Raw genomic sequence first — 12,175 nt, 5'->3', positions numbered from 1 at the left:
TTTATAAATAAAATATACAATTATCCATGGATAAAACAAGTTATAAACAGGTGTTCTATATAGAACACATAACAGTTATACCTTTCTTAATTATATAAACTACTGATTATCAGTTGTTTCTTACAGGATAAATGGATATAGAAATCTCAGGGTGGTTTCTTCAAGATTACAAGGGAATAGATATCAACTATAACCCATGTAAAATAAGAAGAACAACTGTTTTGTATAATACCATGACTCTATATTTAAAAAAAAACGTTTATATTTTTAGACTATCAAGGTTAAATATTATAATGAATGAATGAATGGATAATAGATAATAAATTTAAGAAGAAAAAATTCGTTCTTCACCTCCTTCATTAGAGATTAGATAAAAGAAGTCATCAGTAAAGAGTTGTGAAGATTATAAGCAAAGATGGATAGTGGCTAGCAGTGGAATCCAGTTTGACGCGCGTTTCGTTCAATTTTGGGACTCGTCACCTGGATGTACCTACATCTCGGATTTGATGTTTACTCTGGGACTCGAACACAGCAATATTCGCTTCAAATGCCATCGCGTTATTCACTGAGCTACTGAGTCCTGATAGCCACTTGCTTGTGCAATGGGTTGAAGTTGTGAAGATTATTGAGTTTTGATTGAGATCATGAATCGATCAGTATTAGACAACCAGTAAAAACCTAGAAGTAGTAGACATTAACACAGTTGGATGTCGGCCCAGTGATCTACAGGTTAAGTGTTCGTGAATGAGACCGAAAGTTCTGGGTTCGAATCCTGTGTGTGGGGATCGTGAATACGCACTGTTGAACAATCCCATACTAGGACAAAACGGCCGTCCAGTACTTGTAGATTTTCAATGATGGTGTAAAATTGATCGAATCATAATGTCAATCAAAAGAACAGTTGTAAATTTAGTAACTAAAGTAAAAGATTTTGAAACAGCAAGTTTAAGATTCAAATACTGTTCCACTTTACTTTTTATTTAAGGTAAATTGAGTTGTATCTGTTGGAAAATAGTTTAAAGATAAGTATAAAGATTTGATCTTCTTTATTGAGTTCTAATATTTCTTAAGATAAACACCATATACTTCACTGAAGCTGTAAGTTCTTTATTTAAGTAACATTATTCAACAACGAAAGTAACATTTATTGCATAACAAGGTAAATTTCGTTCGATTGTTAATTCTGTGATATTTAAAAAGGTTAATACACTAAACCAAACGTAAATGTTCAAGATTACAAAGCTCAGTGAAGAACAAAAGGTGTTGAAAATGATCATATTAGGTGAGTTCAAGTACTTATCTACAGTTTTGAATTATTCTACAACTGAGAAAGGTAACACATACAAAAATGTTTCTGATCCTACATGTCAGTGAAATCCTACCTTAAAGTTGTAATTTACTCAGAACTCACTTAAAAATATATATACAATTACAGAGAAACTCCAAATTTTATACATATTTACCTTTATCACCGAAATAGTTATTCATTTAGATTCCGTAAGTACTTTGATGGTTTGTTAATCCAGCTTTTTGTTTTACAAGTTGCAGCCAAACCAAAACGTGGCATCAGTGCTTGAAATTACTAACTTCTAGTCTGGAGCCATGTTGGTAGATGCAGACTACTTGGTTGGGGTCTACGTGACTATCGTAACCAATAGTTGGAGACTCTAGGTGACATGGCTCAGAATCGATCACAATGGCTTAGGTGTATACACTCTTTATCTTCCCTTAAACCTTGAGATTAAAATTGCTTCATAACGTTTCTTCCTTCCTATACTATATACTTATATACAATATTTCATTTATATATTATCACCACTACATTAAGTACTTCTATGAATCCAGTGTTCATCTTGTTGTGCTAATCAGAGAGGTATGGCAACTTGGACCGATGCATAAATGTGCCTGATCCTACGTTGTAGCTGACTGATAAATAAAATAATAATAATAATAATAACTGAATTCAATTACCTACTACTAATAGAACCTAGAATATTTGTGTTAGTTATGTAATATGGGTTTGCTTATAAATTATCATTCTAAGCTAAATAATCATTTATCAAACTTGATTTCATTAAACAACAACTTGCATAACTTATCATTGTCTATCCAACATAGAATACCATAATCATATTCCCATGTATATATATATATATAGTCAAAGTCATGAATGTTATATAACTGTGAATAATAATAATAATAATAATAATGATAATAATAGACATTTGATACCTTGTGGTGGTCACATAATAAATGGTACAGTAAAGCAAATAATAAACTATTTTTATCGTTTACTAATTATGTTATCCTTTATTTGCCAATGTAACAAGTACACACACACACGCACACATGCATATATATATATATATATATCTCCATATACATGTTCACAACCCAAACAAACATCAATACTGAAATGGTTACATTAGTTCCTTCTTCTTCTGAAGAAGAAGAACAAGAACAAGAACAAGAACAAGTTATAACTACAGTAAAACATACTTTTAAATTTATATAATTATGCACATAATTAGTAAGTTATGTTGGCTTAATAAAACATTGTGAAAATAGAATAAATTTTTAACGAAAACAAGATTTTTACTAATTAATGCATCTATATATGTATAGGGAAGTAAATCCTATGTAGATGAAGTACAGTTTAGGGTGAATATTATCAACCGATAAGGTTTGTTTGCTTTATTTTTTCAAAGAAATTTAGCAACACTATGATCTGTCAATGTTCAATACATTAAAAGCAGTTTTCATTTAGTATAAGTCTCTTAATAGAGTATTATTTTCATCGCTTCTCGGCCCCCAAACGCTCTCACATGACCACGCTTATATAGCCTCTGTCAGAGAAGTCCTACTGACTGCCTTCTCTCGACATTCCTGTTGTTTACGAAATTGAGAGGACGAAAAGCGAATGTCTGGCGATATAACCGGATGGGTGGACACGGAAAATCCAACTAGGGAAGTTGGAAAACCCTGATTCCAAACCAATGGTATACATGAGCTCCAGTATCCTGAGGGAACAAATGGCGTATCAATCAATCGTTGGTCACCACCTGCCATGGGACTGCATTTCCGTACGATGCTCCACTGTCTTGTGGATCAGACCTTTAGATCAAAGGCTCTGGATTTGCCCCTTAAGAAAACCACCTGTTTAAATTTGGGCACCTGGGCAGTATCATAGTACTTACACAAATCAAATGAGATTTGTGTGCCGCATATGTATCTGGTGCCCCCTAATGCCAATATTTATGTGTTTAAATAAATAAATAAATAATTTTCATTATCGTCATCATTTATCTCAAAATATTGCCGATGAGATATATAGAGAACATGAAACGCGAACTCTCAGTTCTCTATTTGATATCTACAATTACTTAACATAAAAATCATACTTCGACGTCGTATCACTTAGTTTAATAGTCATAAAGAGAAGTTTATCAATATGATCTGACAATCATATTGAAAATTAAATAAAATGACATTGATTTATGGCTTAATTACTATATTTCAAGTCATGAATTAACTTCTTGCACCTTAAAGCTTTTTAAATAATAGATAAACACTTAAAGTAATTTTTAAAATTCTTATACACAAAAGATTCCCTGTGTACGGTAATCAAAATCCTTTGCCATGGACAAAGTGCATCCACTCTTTGTGTTCTACCAAATTCTAATGCTCTGAATTCCTCATGTCCCTATCCTTTTTCTCTTTCCAAATTTATTTCACTGGATTATACTCCTTTAATAACATCTTCAACCCCCAATCTTTCCGATTACTGCTTATACTCTTACTACTTCTACCACTATGAGATTTAAATCGACAACTTCATCTCTGTGCTAATGTGGTATGGCAACTCGAACTGGTGTACGTACGTACTAAATTTTACGTTGTGACTGACTGACTGACGGTAATCTAAGTAACTTTCGTTATATTATTAAGGATTTAGCAGGTGATCTGTTTAAAAGCAAGATGTAGGATGAATAGTAGAAAACAGTGAATTTTCAACAACTACTGTGGTAACTAAGATACAAGTGACAAATTTGAAGGTTTTGTAATTCGACTTACAATTCTTAAAAAGAAACAATTAGGTTCTGATAAATAAAGACAATGGTAAGCTATAAAGTATCAGCCATAGAAAGCACTATATACTGAGCTGTAAACTCAGACAATTATAATGGTTTGAAAAAATTGTCTTCTCATTTCGAGTCTGTGACAAAATAATAGCTTTGAATACAAAGACACTCTAAGTAGTTTATATTCAATGCTCCAGAATTCTAATTATGTTACTTATTGATTTAATAAATCAATAAATCAGAAGGGGTTTTTGTGGATATTTCAATATTTTCATAGTTGAAATCATGAGTCAATTGAAGCTAGACCACCATGAAAAACCTGGAAGCACTAGGCTGCCGTTTCATCCTATTATGGGACTCCTCAGTGGCAGTGCGCATCCACGATCCCGCCTCTCGAGCGAGATTTGAACCCAGGACCTACCAGTCTCGCGCTCGAGCACTTAACCGATAGACCACTGAGCCGGCCGGAATTCAACGGTGTTTATGTCTAACTTCAACCAACCCACGATGTTTGACCGATCGTTCAACAATTGTCTTGATATCTCTACGACAGACTTGGTTAAACTCCACTGGTCACACATGGTCATGATTTCAAATATGAAAAAATCAATAAATAACAAACTATGATCATTGATTCTAAAATATAACGCATAGTGATATCGCAGTTATTTTAAATCTCAGAACTATCATGTAGAGATTACGTATATATATGGGTACTTTGAAAAAGTACACTGTTGTTAAGATTAGCAAAGTACATATTGGAGTATCTAGTCAACTATATATATATATATATATATATATATATATATATATATATATATATCAAGTATGCGTGATTACGTTGTTTATATTAGCCAACATCATTTGAATGAAATATGTTTCATATCACCCCCCTCCATATATAATTTGGAAAATAAAACACAATACCTATTTAAATATCATCTATCCATCCCATTCATTCATTTATAAACAACAATCCAGACCTTGTCATAAATGTGTATTATTTTGAAGTTACCATAAATAGAGTCATGTAATCATTTGTCATATTAATTATTTTTTTTTAATTTGTCAAACAAACAAAAAAGGAAACATTAAAAAAAAATAATCTCACTCTTCTAATACAATACAAAATTGATTATAAATTAAGGTGATTTTTTATACGACGATTGTATGTTACTACTCGTTGCAGACACTTTATCAGAACTCTGGGTCTTACGTTTGGCTATACACCGGTGTATCCTCGTCTCTCGGTGGAACCTCCTGGGATGTGATTAGCGTCAACTGTGAGTAGTGTCAACTTGTTGCAGACAATGGAAAAAATGATTTTATTCCAATCAAAGACATAATCTTAATTCTGCTCAGTTCTAATCAAACATACACATAAAACTTTAAATGGATAATATATGAACAGTTTAATTTCCGGAGAACTGTCTAAAAGTATGATGATGAGTAGGTATCCGTCAGTACCAATAATAAATATTCACTAATTCGAAGAGAGTGTTGATGAGAACATATACAAGTGAATGTTACTCATTAACCGAATACACGTGTTCGTGATGTATTCAATCGGGCGAAAAAATGAGGTAAATTACAGGGGGGGGAAATGAAACTACTATGCAATGATTGGCCAATTTCAAAACATATTCCAAAAATTAAACCAACACAATTCAATTCATTCATATGATAAACATCCAAATAAATTTTTCTATCCATTACACTTATACTATGGAATGTAAAAATGAGATGTGAAGCTCAATAAATGTATCTCACAGATTCATGGTACCAGGCTATCCATTTGCACCGATTGAAAAAGCAACTATCTAAACCAATATGTTAGTCAATCAACAACCTTACTAGAGTTACATAACAAATTTGTCGGTTAAAACTAGTTACAGTTCATAGCTTTTCCCATTTTCACTTAATCATTATACAAATGTTACACATCTGATCTATTTAATAACAAACTTTTCATTTAGACCAACTAATTGTTGGCATGATTGTTTTAAATGATGATAGGCTAATAAATGGAATGATTTAGATAAAAGAGATCAGATAATAATAATGATCACATATAGTCAGAAGAGGTTTTGTGGAGACAATTGGTGAACGGTTGCTCAAACTTCGTGGATTAGTTGAAGTTAGACATTAGCACCGTTGGATGCCGGCTGACTCAAAGGTCTATCGGTTAAGTGCTCGAGCGCGAGACTGGTAGGTTCTGGGTTCGAATCTCGCGGGGCGGAATCGTGGATGCCCATTGCCACTGAGGAGTCCCATAATAGGACGAAACGACCGTCCAGTGCTTCCAGGTTTTCCATGATAGTCTAGCTTTAATTAACTCATGATCTTAAGCATTCAAATCTATTTTAAACTTTCTATTAGTACATTCAATTATTATATTCTAATGAAAAACAAGTTTTTCAACCTTATTTATGTATATATATATAACAAATTTTATGATTTTTCTATAAAATAAAAGTATTGTTACTATGCATAATTTTGAAAGTTTTCTCATCAAACTAATATCTATATACATACATATATATAGAGGTTTTCAACGAATTAGGTTATAAAGCAAACAGAAACTGATTAACTGTCCTAAATCATACAGTCATTTTAAAATTTCGGACTGATCCAGGAAGTGTCAATTATACAAATATATATTTATACAGAGAGCGAGCGAGCGAGAGAGAGAAATAACCTAACCACCATACATTCTATATAAAATTAGAAAGTGGATACATAGAGAGAGAGAGTGAGTGAGAGCGAGAGAGAATGATTATTGTCCCTTTAACGTTAGAAAATGATAATAAGAAAAACTTAAACAAAAAGTATCACACCACTGTAATGTTTTTAAGTTAGATACAATAGAACTAATGAATAGATGAGTGCAATACCTCAATTATTTCACTCCTATGAAAGGGATTTTTTGATCAAGTTTATTCAGTTAGTTTGATTTAACAAAAAAATTACATAACATAGGGGAAAAAAGAAAAGGCTGTAATTACATAAGGTTCTTTTCTTTCGTTTGTATATCAATAGGACTACATTTTTCAATAATTACAAAGTATGTTTGAATAGATTGACAGATACTTAGAATTTTCGAGATACTGGAGAAAATTTGTAGTCAAGTTAGATCATCATTGTCAGTCAGTCAATCAGTCAGCTACAACGTAGGACCAGGCACATATATGCATCGGTCCAAGTTGCCATTACCTCGCTAGATCATCATTGAGTAATATTTTATTCTTTTTTTGTGTGACTAGGATTAATTTTAAATGTGAAACTTCAATTACTTTCTCCCATCAATAATATCAGTATCTCAGTCAGTCAGTCAGTCACAACGTAGAACTTCGTACGTACGTACGTACATCAGTTCGAGTTGCCATACAACATTAGCACATAGATGCTAGAATCATTATCCAGCTCAGGGAATGCAACACATTGTAATAGTTAGAATTATTTATAACTACGGTTGTGAAAGGAAACTAGGTTAGTCAAAATTTCGGAACAATACAAACGATAAAATAAAATAATAAACACAATGAAACTGATATATAGTTGGTAGACATTTAATTATAATTTCCTACAGTTGAACAACATATGCGACTCAAAACAACTACCAACAAATATCAAAGTCACAGTCTTCAATACGAACGTCAAGACAGTTATTTCTACCGTATATTATAGCAAATGCTCATCATCTACTTCATTATGAATCAGTGAACAGTATTATCCATCTTTAAATAATCAGTCAGCACCCATAAAGTAGAACCTCCATCTATGTAAAACGGTTCATGTTGCCATTATAAATTTAACAAATTTCATTCATCGTTTCATAAAAAAGATAGATGTTTATTCACATTGCCTTCGCGTGGTGGGGTTGTTGTTTACGAAATTGAGAGGACGAAAAGCGAATGTCCAGCGTTCTAACCGGGTTCGTGGACACGGCGAGTTCACCTAAGGGGAGTTGGAAAACCCTGATTACAAGCCAGTCGTGCACATGACCTAGCTCCAGTATCCTGAAGGAACAAATGGCGTATCAATCAATCGTTGGTCACCACCTACCATGGGACTGCATCTCCTTACATCGCTCCACAGCCTTGTGGATCAGACCTTTAGGTCAAACGCTCCGGGTGTGACCCCCTAAGAAAACCATCTGCTTCAGTTTGGGCAACTGGGCAGTATCACAGCTCTCACACAAATCAAATAAGATTTGTGCGGCGCATATATATCTGGTACCTCTTTGTATCAATATTTATGTATTTAAATAAATAAAATAAAAACACTTTCAAAATAAGTAGCTAATCATCATATTATCCTTTCTAATACATCATCATATTGAGAAAAAAAAGTAATTCAGTGTGGTTGTTCATTCGGGATCATTCAATCATTGTCTTCATTTTTAACATACCAAAAGTTAGGAACTCACATTTTGATTTTTTTTTTGTTTTTTTTTTGGAAAAAAAAACATACAGAATACTGCCAATATTTCTACTGTTACAGAGAGTGAGAGAGAGAGAAGTAGCAGTAGCAGCAGTAGTAGTAGTAGTAATAGTAGTAGTAGTAACAGTAGTACATATTCATTTACACTAAATGGTTTACTTAGCAACACAATTCAATGAATAAACAAGTTTCTCGTTGGTTTTTTTTCACTTTAAAAAAAACATTTTATTTGATGATAAATTCAAATTCTGATAATCAAAATACAATAATTGTGATATTATGATTAAAAGGTATACACGTATCTATGGTATTAGTTACATGAAATGGTGTAACTAACGATTAGTTAATCAATAATGACTGAATAATAATAATAATAATAATAGTAATAGTAATGGTAATAGTAATGGTAATAATAATAGTAATAGTAATGGTAATGATAATAGCAGTTTCATTTAGGATTTGAAAACTTCAAAATTATGCATAATTCCTAATACAGTTAGATGAAGAAGAAAAAAAAAACTTTACTAATTTTTTTTGGATTGTTGCTTAGTTAATTGAACAAGACCTATGATTATGGCATGAGAAGAATGTACTTTAGATAAATACACGTGCTAATGTAATCAAATTGATTTTACAGTATATAAGTAAAGTTTCAAAACAATCAAGGAGATATATGTATATATATAACTAGATTCTTGAGTATGAGCTACACTCTAAGTGTGAGGGCTAATGATACTGTTCAGTTACTCAAATCGAGGTAGGTAAGTAGGTAGATAGGTGGATTGGGTTTTGAACCTGGAATTTAATGTCTGAAAATTGAATATCTTCATCATTAAGCCATTGATTCACATATTTATACATGTGTATGTATATATTGCACGAAATTGTTCACTACTGCTTAAAGTTGACGATGTGATATTTAAAACGTCTAACTTTCAACTAGGAAAATATAGATTCAAATACTTAACTCTACTGCCTAATTGACGTTGGTTACCTTAGTGGCGTAATGATTTCTTAAACAAGATATTTTTGCGCAGAATCAAGAGTATGGATCTGTACTTAGCTGGAATTCCACCTTGATCCGAGCACCCAAGCAGTATTTCACCCCTCGCACAAATTGAATGACTAAGTGTGGTGCGGTTAACTTATAGCACGATACTACTTCAATCTTTTTCTAGTTATTCAACATCATTTTATTTTACCATAAACTATTTTAGCGAGTACATTAACTATAGAGCTATAGCTCAGATACCAGCCTAGTCAAGTCAAATATCATAAAACTCACAGGATTATCGTTAGAGAGTGTGACGATTACCATCAAAACGGTAAGTGGAAATAAGTTGGCCAGATCGACAACCAAAGCTTTTGAAGCTTACTCATTAGACGGAAATGAATGTATCTGTATCGAACAGACCGTTATAGTAGATGAATTTCCAGTTCATAGACCAAGAAAACTATACGATTGTAGAGCCTGAAATCGTTGAAAAAATGTTTTCTTTGCTGAACTGTCCTAGTTTGTCTTCAATAACTGTTTTCCACTGATTCGGTTAACAATGTGAATAATAACCTAAATTACTGAACATCATCGAGCATTTTATTTAATATCGGATGAAATCTAAAAAGAACTGTCATATTTGAATGTAATATCTACCATCATTAAATATATAAAATATCAGACAAATCAGGGTGAATTTATCAGTCATTCAAAAACAATGTAGGTACCTACTCACATAAAAGTTCACTAGTTCAAGTTCTAATACAATAGTATAGTTCATTTATCAAGTGTATATATTAATTTACTGTTTTGAAGTATACTTCAGATTTGATGCTTATCAATACAACTCAGCTGATCAAGTAATAATGGGTTAATTAGGATTCAAACTTATGATCAGTTGGTCAAAAGCCGAGATGTGCAGTGAAATTTAAGATCTCAGTCTGAAGTGTTGCATCTAAGCTAAGCATAATATTTCTGTGTTGACATTCATCCATAAACCTACTCATTGAATCTTAAATATATATTTTTTGCAACGTTTTAATACGTCTAAAATGACTGCATCCTGAACAACAGATTAGAAATAATCAGAAGTGTTTTTGTGGAGATTTCAGTATTTTTTACATGGTTGAAATCATGAGTCAATTGAAGCTAGACCACCATGGAAAATCTGGAAGCACTGAACGGCCGTTTCGTCCTATTATGGGACACCTCAGCATTAACACCGTTGGATGCCGGTCAGCTCAGTAGTCTATCGGTTAAATGCTCTGGCGCGAGACTGGTAGGTCCTGAGTTCGAATCTCGCGAGGCGGGATCGTGGATGCGCACTGCTGAGGAGTCCCACAATAGGATGAAACGGCCATCCAGTGCTTTCAGGTTTTCTATGATGGTCTAGCTTTAATTGACTTATGATTTTAACCATGAAAGATTAGAAATATTCTGATTTTGTTAATTTACTTAGATTTTTACTTACGACCTAGTTTTAAACACATGTATATACTCTTATAGAGTTGAGATCATGAGTCAATTGGAGCTAGACCATCATGGAAAACCTGGAAGCACTGGACTCAATTTATTCACAATATAAAGGAACCAAGTTTCTGAATAACTTTTAAACATATAACCATTAAAGATTTCAATAATTTCTTTCTAGACAGGAATTACTTTGTAAAGAAAACATCTCAAAGTCATGACAGTATAGATATTGAAATGTAAAAAGGGAAAAAAAATAAGCCCAATAAACAATCACCTTAACTACTGTTATTATTACTAATCGATTAGTGTATAATCAATAATAATTTTTTATATTTACAATATAGACAATATATATGTATATATACAAACATATATCTACAAAATGACCAATCTGTCTGAATGAAAAATAGGAAATACGGAAACTGATTTGTGGACAGGACTAAGTATTCCATTCATTCATTTCATTCACTATATGATGAGAATTGTTAGACATCAAAACTGTCATAGATGGATAATAAATTATCTATAATTTATTCATCTAGTCAACAGATATTGTTAATCGTTTCTTTTTTTTTAAAAAAAAAAAGGGGGGGAACAAAGAAATATGAATACACTTTTTTTTAAAAAAAACCAAAACAGGTAATGGCTGGCTTATTTGGAAAGTGATCATTCTTTATTCATAGAAATATAAAGAAGGGAGAATTTCGAAGGAATAGACTTCAGAAAACTAACATAGATCTATATACATTATGTATCACAAGTTTGACTATTAAATGTAACACATGTAGTCAAGGGTACTTGTCAAAAGAAAAAAAAATTATAAAATGTATATTACTCTCTCCCTCCCTCTCTCTCTCTCTAAATATACAACGATATAATTTAGACTATACATAAGATGGTGGAGAATAACACAGAAAAACCAAAATCATTTTGTATACCAAATATAGAATAGTTAAAATAAAAATACCAAAATTGATTAATGGTTAAACGAATAGCTTGTATTTTTCTAAGAAAAAAAAGAAGTAAAAGAAAGGCAACAAAAAGAAAAAAGAAAAAAAGAAGAATTTAAATACATATAATGGAAAAGATTAGAAAATTTTCATTTCCTTCATCATTGGATACTAATGGAGGATCCTTCAAATTTCACTTGACAACTTGCATTTCATCATTAAAACAACTAACA

The sequence above is a fragment of the Schistosoma mansoni genome, chromosome 6 (genome assembly GCF_000237925.1).
Source record: "Schistosoma mansoni strain Puerto Rico chromosome 6, complete genome".
NCBI classification, from domain to species: Eukaryota; Metazoa; Platyhelminthes; class Trematoda; order Strigeidida; family Schistosomatidae; genus Schistosoma; species Schistosoma mansoni.
The sequence above is the reverse complement of the archived record's forward strand: the minus strand, read 5'-3'. Positions refer to the sequence as shown.